Below are 10954 nucleotides of genomic sequence, written 5' to 3'. Positions count from 1 at the left end.
TTATGGAAAATATAACAGTGAATGACTCAGAGCTGAATTTATGTTGTCAAATGCTGCTTTTCAAAGATGGAGTGCTTGTTACTATGGTGGCAGACATACACAATTCTCTGGGGTTGTTTTTGTTTTGGATTGAGGGTTTTTCCATGTGTGTGTAGTTTTCTGCCTATATCCATTGCTTGAGATGGATGGTATACTAACCTTGGAAACAAGAAAATCTTTAAAGCGTGCTCAGAAGATAGAGTTGGCCTCCACTGAATCAGCTGGGTTTTGCCTAAAAATGTTGGAAAGACTTACAGCTTCTGAAGTTTCTGACCATTTATTTTTGCATGTTGGCTTGCAAGAGTCTGCTACACCAGATGCACACAGCGCTGACCAGGTTTGTTTTGATGTACTAACAGATGGTACTTTCTTTGTGGCTACATCCTTTACTTTCAGATACAAACCACTTCAGCTTCAGGGTAAAAAAGTAATCTTCCTTTGTTTCCTGCTGGTAAAAGTTCCTGGATTCCAGTTAATGAAATTACTGCTCTGTGGACCTGAATCTTTCCTTGGTTAGTTTCCTCAGCTAAGGAAAGGCCAGCAAGGTGCTACCAATCATTTCTGTGCTTGACCTGGAAATTCTCTCCCACAGAGAGGAAATAAAAGGGTTTTTCTTGCTAGTGCAAGTGAAATCAGCTGCCTGCAGAAGGCAGAGTCAAGGGCCCTGTGAACAACAGGTTTCCCAAGACAGCTCTTTCTCCCTAGTATTCTTTCAAATGCTGTATATGTTAGTCTGTAATGCTAAACCAATCATGGTTGTCAACAGCAAGACATAATCTTAACTGTGCATTTTACACCGAACACCTAGGCAGTATGCAGAAAACTGTAATGAGCTATTACATATGTATCCTCAAATCTGAGAAATATCAGTGACCATTCTCACCTATTATGTAATGTCTTTGAGTTATCTTTTCATTCATTTTCTTTGAAGAAAATTATTCACTTGATCATTTATAAAGAAAAGAGTGTTTTTTATTTCTTTGGGCGTTTTTTTTTTTGTTAATATATTTGTTTTGGAAAAAATTATGCTGATGGTTTCTCCATATATTATTTGAGGATTGAAACCAACAAAAATGGGACCATTGAGTTGTCAGAGTACTAATTTGCAAACATACTAATGTACTGGGAAAAAGCTACCTCTGAAACAAGGAGATTCTCTGATGTTCAGAAGTTTTCATCACTGTACTGCACTAGAAGGTGCTAGTTCATTGCGATCCTAGTATGAAAGGCACTCAGACTTGTAAAGTGTTCTTTAAAATGGTGTTTGCTAGAGTTAGCACTGTAAAAACTAAGGGAGAACAGTGGAGATAATTTTATGCCTCTTCACATTCCAGGGACCCTGAGGTGTGCAGTATCTAATGGGCCCCCCAGCCAGCATCCAGAAAGCTCTGCAGACCCTGTCCAATAGGGTTTCCCCTGTTTTAGCCATTTGATCTACAACAGGAGTTTTAGTTGAAGGCTGGTAACTAGTGGTGTATTCCATGGATCAATAGTGGGTCAGGTCCTGTTCAACATCCCATTAATGGTGTGGATGATGGGGCAGAGTGTGGTTTCAGCAAGTTTGCAGATGACATAAAACTGTGAGGAGTGTCTGATAGGCCAGAGAGTTATTCTGTCATCCAGAAGGACTTTGACAGGCTGGAGAAATGGACTGAAAGGAACGTCATGTTCAACAAGAGGAAGTGCAAAGTCCTGCACCTAGGGAGGAACAACTCCATGCACCAATATATGCTGGGGCACACCCAGTGCTACCCTAATGGAAAGCAGCTTTGCAGAAAAGGCCATGGGGAGGCCCAGTGGACACCGAGCTGTACACAGGCAAACAACTTCCTTGTGGAAAAGGTGGTATCCTGGCCTACATTAGGCAAAGCATTGCAAGCAGCTCAGGGAAGTGATTCTTCTCCCTCTGCTCAGCACTGTGAGGCCACACCTGGAGTTCTGTGTGCAGTTCTGGACTCCCCAGTTCAAGAGACATGTGGACTTACTGGAGAAAGTCCAGCAAAGGGTAGCAAAGTTGGTGGACTAGAATATCTCTCCTAGGGAAAGACTTAGAGATGGGACTATTCAACTTGGAGAAGAGAAGGCTCAGGGGGACCTTATCAAGTTACCCAGAAAGGTGGTGGGTGCTTCATACTTACAAATACTCAAAAGCCATCTGGACATGGTCCTGGGCAACATGTTCTAAGTGGTCATGCTTGAGAAGGACAAGATGACCTTCAGAGATCCCTTCCAACCTCAATCATATTGTGATTGTGTGTTTTTGAGCTGCCTGAGTTTATCCCAGACACAGAGGATTTGTAAGCACAGCACAGGCCATGAGACCTGCTCATGTAAACTGTTTTGTGGATCTCTTAACTCCTCTAGGGATAATGGTCTTACGGTCAGGATCACTACAATGATTTTACCATTCTGGATTCATGTAGAATTTTTGGTTTATGCTTGGAAATTTTTAAATTTATTGTTTATGATTTTACATTTTTACTCAAGCATAGGCCTTTTAGGAGTAACATCTTTTATATTCACCTTGTAAAGTGTAAAGATTTATATTGGGAATGTATACAGCCTCCAGTAAAGCAGGATACCTTGTTCTAATTGAACCTCTACTGAACAATGCTTAATTCATAAGAATGTGGAACTCATTATAGCTAAACACTTATTTATGACTGTCTTTCTTTTTGTTATTGTTATTTTCCTCCTCAGAGGAATGGAATATTGAACAGGGAGAAAAAGTGTGGATCTGAAGTAATATTTTGTTCTGTAAAATTACTAATAATCTGGAATGATTGTGTGTTTACTCTAATTTGCTCAGTGATTAGAGGAAGAATGTATTAATTTTTGTTTTGTTTTCATGGAAAATCTGGTGATTATTACTATCAGGATTATGGACCAAGTAGCTTTTCCTTGCAAGACGTGCTTTCATGTGTCCAATGTCTCGTGTGTTAACAAGAAAAAGAAGTGGTAGAAATGTTTTTTTTCTGAGTTCAGATAAGAATATAGGCACATTTAGTGGGCTTCTCTTTTGTTTTTGAAGCTTTCATCAGGGCAATTTATCAAATTTGGTCAGTATTCCCTTTAGTTGACCTATGTTAGAACTTTATTTTTCTTTCCTGCAAAAGAGAAAAGTTTTGAGACTTGGTTTTGCCTTTCCTGTGTATCTTGTGTGTATCTGTCAAAGAGATAAAACTGTCATGCTCCATCCTGGCTTTTGTACCTTGCAATATCTGTGTCTTTATTAATTTATCTGGAAGGTATGCAAACATGATCTTGGTGTTCAGTTTTCTTCATAAAAATTACAAGTATTTTTGTTCTGAGTGTGTTTTTAATACCTCTGTTCTTTCTCAGAATGAGTTACTGAAACCTGAGAATTTCAGTCTGCACATCTTGATTTTTTTTCCAATTCCATGTGAAAGACTGTGTAGTCAGTTTTCTTACTGGTTTGCAATAGAATGTGGTTTGCCTTTAATTGATTTCCTTACTTTGAAAAGTTTTATAAAGCAAGAGTTGGTATGTTGACAGGTCTTACTGGATACTTTTAATTTCTGAACACTACTTTATCACAGCTCTTATGCTTTATCAGCAAAACATAAATGCAGATTCAAAACCAGACATGGGATATCAGTGGTGAAACAGTGCTGCAAACAAATGTCTCATGCCTTATCTAATGAATATTTCAGTATTCAGTGTTACCTATTGGTGGTATATAGCTACCTAAGAAAAAAATTCTCCTAATATTCCAAGGGTAAACAGCTATGAAAATGACTAAGGAATTACTAGAATTAAGTTCTGTATGTAGAGTCTACCTGCAGGGAAACTTTACTATATGGAGTCATTTAGGTATTGATAGCCTACGATACGGGCTAAATTATGCTTGAGTTTTGCAGTATTTTCAAAGTCATAAAATTATGCTCAATGTTTCTTGAGTTTCACAAAAGTCAGTCTAGTTTTATTGCTACTGGGTATCCAAGTTAAAAACTAATATGTATGGACTAGAAACAAGCATTTTAGGGTTTTATTTACAACGTTCAGGGATTTTCTGAAATTTAAGAGATTAAAAAGATTTATAGCTCTCTACATATAAAGTACACTGTGTACCTGATGTTTTCTATACAAAATTTATTTGAACTGTAATGTCATTATATCTATAAAAAGGCAGGATTATTTATATCAATGGTAGAACAGCAGCACTCATTTCTTTCTAACATTATGTTGATGTCTCAGAGATTTTGGAAAGATACAATATATATATGCTCTACAGATTTCTTTATGCATTTCTCAACATGTTATCTTCTTGTGGACATTCTAGAGTAAGGATAAATTTACTTAATAACTCTGTGTGACTTCATTTTAAAAATATTGACTATTTGCCTCTTGAATAATTGATGTATTGGTGATTAATTACAAAAAGCATTTACATCTCTGCACAGTGAATAGATTGGCAGTAAAAATTTATATGCTAAATAATTTATTTTTTCAATCTCCCAATCTATGAGAAATTATTTTGCTTTAAAGACAAACAAGGAATGCATATAGCAGAGCACTATAAAATCAGTAGCAAATTTTTTTCTAGAATGAGTCTTTATAAATATAGCTACAATGACATGCTTATGACTCAGTAAGTTGATTATTCAGGGCACTTACTATACCACAAGTGACAATAAAAAGTAGTTAGCTCTACACAAGCAACCACGTGCATTGAACCAATACTTACAGTGTGATAGTTTAAAGAGAAATATTGCTCATGTAAGTTGAAGACATCATAAATTCTTTTGGAAGCATATAAAATCTTTTCTATAGAAACTTGCCTAATAACTCTAATAAGATATTTGCCATCTATGAGATGTCTTTATATAAGCTAAACTTCAAAAAAGACTTTTAATTGGAGTGCTAAGACTACAAATAGTGATGGAGTTTCTCTACGATCTGTGTTGTATGATTCAAAATTCTTTCTACTTGTTGAATTAGCAGGTGTGGAAAGTTATACTCACATATCTTAGGTGGGGCCTTGAGCAGACTGAAGGCACTGTTTTAAAAGGGGAAAGTGTGAATGGGAAAATTAGGAAGTTTCTTTCAGTTATATGTCTTGACTCAGCAGTGTAGGAAAACAGTAAGCAGGTGGAATGTGATTCTGAACAGATCCAAAACATTATGAGAACTGAACAAAATTGCAGCAAATTGTAATTAGTGCAGGCAAAGGTTCAGAAAGCAGTAAGCCAACCTGAGGCAGAGAACAACTCCATCTGTTTCAGTAGCCTATTTGCACTAGTGGCCATTAGCAGATTCATATATATTTCTTTTGAGTAATCTTTTATATCCTAGTGATGTGTGTCTCAGATGCTTCCAGATACTTTGCCTCTGTATTCAGTAGTCTTGTACGAGTACTATTTCTGTCAGTTAGTCTAGTCCACTTTGAACTCATACTGTCAGCTTCTACTACATGATCTGGAATGGAGTTACACATCTTAGCTATATATTGACTCCCTTTGTTTTGGACTGTGTGCCTGTCTTGTGTGGTGACTCCTAATACCTAGGTTTGAAAATATAGTGAACACCACATTAATATTAAACCTCTCCACTTACAGTTTTGTGTTCCTTGACAATTTCCCACTCAGTCCTACATCTTGCAGGCTCAAGAGACCTCATATATTCAGTTTTTCTTTATAAGAACTGTTCATAGCTTTTGTTATCATTGCTGACCATTACGCTCTGAGAGAAGAGGACTCGAAAAATGCATAATTTCAAGATTTGATATATCATGGATCTGCACAGTGGTACAAGGATATTCTTTTTTTCTTTTACCTATTATTTTTCTAATAGTCTATAACATTGTGTATTTTCACCTATACTGACTGTAGATTTTCTGAACTTAGGTTTTCTTGTCATTTGCCTGTATAACTCAAAGAACTTTCTCTTGCCTGATATTTCAGAAACTCTGAGCACATCATTGCGCAGATCAGATTGAGATTGTCGATTTTTAATTCAGTGTGCCCCACTTTATATCATCAATATTGAATTTCATCTTCCTATTTTTGTCCAGTTAGTATTATGAATATAATTCCTGTAGTTCTTTGCAACCAGCATTTGTCTGCTCTATTGTGATTGATTTCTATTGCTTAAAACCTTTGCTACCTCCATGATATTTCCATATCAATTATGAACTTAATATAGGGCACACCTCATGGTGATTCCACTGGTTCTTTCCTATGTCATGGAAAATTATAATTTTTTCTGTGTCTTGTGTCCTTAAACCTGTTTAATATCTGTGAAGTCTTGTTATTCCTTGGCCGTTTAGCTTCTTCAAGAATTATTGATGATAAATTATGTTGAAAATTCCTTGGAAGTCCAAGTAGACCATAACAAGTACATTTCCCTTATTCATGTGCTGACTTTTTCAAGGAACTCCATCAGGTCTTTGATGTCTTTGATGTGTCTTACAAAAAATATGCTGAATCCTTCTCAGTGTATCATATCCATCCACTAAATTCTGTTTCTTATTAGTTTCTAACAGTTTTCCTGGCACAGGCATCAGAGACAATGGTCAGAAGTTCCACAGAACTCCAGAGAAAAGAACTTTAACAAACAGATGTCGTATTTGTCATCTTCCAGACTTCTGGTTCTTGAAAAGGATAAAGGGAGGGGTTTTGCAAGAAATCAGTAGCTCATTATTTTAAGCTCAGATTTTTCTAGAAGTGTTGGATATACAAATACGCAGTTATTAGTCCCTACTCTTCTTCCATTGACTTTATCTTTCTTTCTTCCTTCCTTCTTTTGTTCAATCCTTTTTATTCCTTGTGATAGTGTGCATCTGCCTATGTTACAAGCTCTCCAAAGTAACAAAACTCCAACTTGATTTTTAATATATCACATTGAAAACAAGGAAAATTTTAAATGTTGAAGGTAGATGAATCCAAGCAAAAATACCTAATGTCACAATTTTAATAAACAGAGAAACTGTGAACACAGAATTCAGCAGGCCAAGGCTTATGTCCTGAATATAGACTTAACTAATAAATAGAAAAATCCTCTGTCAGTTTGAACATCCCTAAATTTGAAAATGGTCATAATGAAAAAGTTTCTTATGAACAATAGTGAATAAGCTTCAAATCACAGCTGTCACATCTACCACCCTGGGGGATCTCACATGAGGAATCATACCCTCTCTATACCATTCCAGGAAGAATCATGAGATAATTCACAAGGAAAAGTCTATCCAATACACTGAAATGATGCTGGCTAAAGTTCAGAGCTGTGTGTTGAACACGTAACCTCTCCTGTCTTATTCCCATCTTCTTACCGCCTTTTTGCAACCGTACCATATTTCTTTTCTTTCCTATTTCTTTGTTTTCTGTTTAATCGTATCTGATATATTCAGTCAAAACTACTGTGAACTGTGACCAACAAAACAACTACATGTGCTGCCACAAACAACTTGACACAGATACAATTTTGCTTATGGCTGCTTAAGTGAGAAGAGGCTTCTTGAAAGCAGCAAGGTTACAAACACCAGTAAGCATCACAGACGCAAACACAAATGGCATTTTACTTGTCTTTTTATTTTATTTTCTGCTTTCTTGTAATTTGTCTTCAATGCAGCAGCTTTTTTTTCCACTGCAAATCCAGTTCTCACCTTACTTTGCCTCAAAAAGGACAGTTGTTTTCATCTTTAGCACTAATATACTGCCAAACTCTTTTTCCCTCTGCAATTTCTCAGAAGTAGTGAGGGAAAGAAAGCAAAAGACATTGACAAAAGACATTGTCAAAATGAAGACCAAAAAACTTTGCATATCCAACTTTAAGTATTTTTCCCATCTTTCACTGTACTCTAAGCAGAACCTAGCCTGCTGAGACTTCTATTAAAATCACTGGATCTTATCAACCCATTGTAGTTGAATGGCAAGATTGTCATTGCATCTACCTGTGACACCCTGGACTCAAGTGTTCCATTAAAGTCTACACAGTTCCTCACATCCTTCTTTATTCTGGGTAGGAATCTCACTTCATTGTCAGGGAAAAAGCACCTAAGGGCTGACTGCCTTCAGTAACTGCTGCTGGTTTAGATTTGACTCTGCCACCCATTTAGAACAGAAGCTATGAACACAGGGAGTAATACCCTACAAAGAAAATATGCCCTTAAGGTGACTAGTTGGATACTGTAGGAAGGTTTCTCAGTGAACTCATAACCTAATCAGGAAAAGGCAAGCCAGAATCATAGGTATATCAACAGAAACAGGCAAAGAGGAAGGATGAAAGAAATCACAGCAAAAGCATGTTTGTTGTACTACTTGACTTATTTAAATTCTGAGATAAATGACAGCTTATGTGCTGGAGTGAGTGTAAGCAGCTGTTCTGTTAATTTTACTTCTTCCCATGTGTGCTAGCCCTAACAGTATGGCATTGGAAACATAAGAGGCAGAAGCAGGAATGTCAGAGAAAACACTTTTTTTTTTGCCAGTTCTTTCATCCATTTTAAAGAAGAATCTGCAGTAAATAATCACAAAGTGCTTTAGTGTTTCCTTCAGTGACAGACAGAAAGATGGGATCTAAACATAGAAGTTCAATGAAGCATGTACTATTGTTTTGTTAGATGTTTTCTCTGCCCAATGTTTATATATTGCAGGATTATGGAGACTTGAATACTTTACAAGGATTTTTTTTTTTCTTCCTCGGTTGAGATTTTCAAGACTCTCTATATCATGATAACAATTCACAATATGAATGCCTTTATTTTTAAAGACCTATTATAAAGAGAAATTATCTGCTTTATGGATGGAGAACCTATATGGACAATGGATAAATGAGTTGCTCAGTCTCAGAGGAAATCTGGACGTAGAGGTAAGCAATACACTCAGGAGACCTTGATTCTTATAACTACTGCCCTAACCACTTGTCCATTAGTAATATTCTATGCATATGATGATACAAGATTACAAAAGCCTGAACTGAAGCAAAATTCTATTTGGCTGCCTTTACAGTGTGCAACACTATGTAGAGTTGTATCTCCTAAACACTTACACAGTCTCTGTGGCTCGCAGTATTTTGTAGCCTCAGAGGTTGTCTTTGTATTTGATGCTACTCAGTGGAATTTTCTTCCATAGTTAGTCTAGTCAACCTTGAATTGCTTGAAATACCCTGTAGAGATGACTCACGAATTTAAATGTACCTTTCTTTTGTGGGCCAAGTACCTTTATTTTATCTAATACTAATTGCTCTGGAAAAAACTGTGAATAATAACTCCATATTCACCTTTTCTAAGCAGTTGGAATTCTATTAATAACAATAACAATGCTCTTCTCTGTTACTGCTCCAGTCCAGGTATACCCTTCCTGAAATTGTTAGGTCAGACCCACATTCAGTATGCATGATGTGGCCACATTATGGGTTTATACTGTTGGTTTATGATGGTTTAGGATCCATTTCTTTCCTAATAATCCCTATTAGTCTGATTGCTCTTTTTTTTTTTTTTCCAAATAATGCAAATACAGGAGATCCAAGACAGCAAGACAGCAAAATAGCAAACAACTTCCAGCCCATGCTTTTGGATTATTTGGACTATTTTGTAATTCAAAAACATTCATGATACTTAGAACATCTGTTTGCTTGTTTGTTTATTTTTTTCCCTGAAGTGCAAGGTTTTTGTTCCCCTCTCTGCCCAAGTTAGAAAAACAAATAATATAAAATAACTTCCTAAAAAAGAGAAATTTAAAAACATCTATTTCTTTCTAGGATCTCTTATCCTTCCTCCTGCATTGTCACTGAGGTGAGCTGCTCACGAGTCTGTGGCTTGGACCACGCAAATTTTCAGAGCATGGAAAGGTTAAAAATTCAGATTATCATACATTAGAAACCTCCACTGAAATTGGCTTCTTCTGATAAAGAACTTCCCTTTTAACATTCTTTATTTTCTTAAAGAAAATATTTGCAGGGAAAATACTGCACTAGTTGTTTGTTTCACTAAGCACTGTAAAAGTATTCAAGTACATTTTCTAATCATGTGTTTGCTAAGTGAAATCTCCCAATAATATGTAACATTAGACTAGACTAGACTAGACTAGAACAGAAAGAATAGTTGCATTGGAAGGAACCTGCCATAATCAGCTAGTCCAACTGCCTGAACTCTTCAGGACTGACTAAAAGTCTAGAAAGTCTGTTCCATTGTTTAACCATTCTCTTAGTAAAGAAATGCTTCTTAATGTCAAATCTGAAGTTTGCCTTATGCAATTTGGAACTATTCCCACACATTCTGTCATTGGATAAAAGGGAGAGGAGATCAGCACCTCCCTCTCATCCTTCTGAGGAAGTTGTATAGAACAATGAGATTTCCACTTTCAGCCTACTTCTTTCCAAATTTAACAAACCCAAAGTCCTCAGCCACGCCTCATAGGGCATTTCTTCCAGCTCTTTCACCAGCTATGTTGTCCTCCTCTGGATGCATTCAAGTGCTTTAACAGCCTTTTTAAACTGTTGGACCCCAGAACTTCACACACTACTTAGGATGAAACCACATCAACACTAAATTTATCAGCTTTAAAAACTCTAGTGCAATACAGGAAATACATCAGCTAATGCCAAAAGTGCTGAGCTGCTCTTAAACCATTATGAGTTATCCCAATCCTAACCTATATCTACTGTGGAGTGGTGACAAATATCTGGGCACCTACCAGCTAGCCGAAGGCCAGCTGGGGATCTCTACTCCATCATGATACATTGTATCTTTCTGAACTTCCAAAACTAGCGCTAAGAACAGGTATTACTATCTTCATTTAGTTGCTTGTCTCTGGTTTATTTTTATTTATTCCCCTCGTGCATTCAGGTCTTTGGTTTGCTACGTATTCAAGAAAGGCCCTTTTTTTTATACTGTTTTTCTTGACTTTTTTTTAGACACAAGCATGGGTAATGAAAAAATATTACGTCTATACAT

The sequence above is a fragment of the Pseudopipra pipra genome, chromosome 1 (genome assembly GCF_036250125.1).
Source record: "Pseudopipra pipra isolate bDixPip1 chromosome 1, bDixPip1.hap1, whole genome shotgun sequence".
NCBI classification, from domain to species: Eukaryota; Metazoa; Chordata; class Aves; order Passeriformes; family Pipridae; genus Pseudopipra; species Pseudopipra pipra.
Note: the sequence above shows the minus strand (reverse complement) of the source record.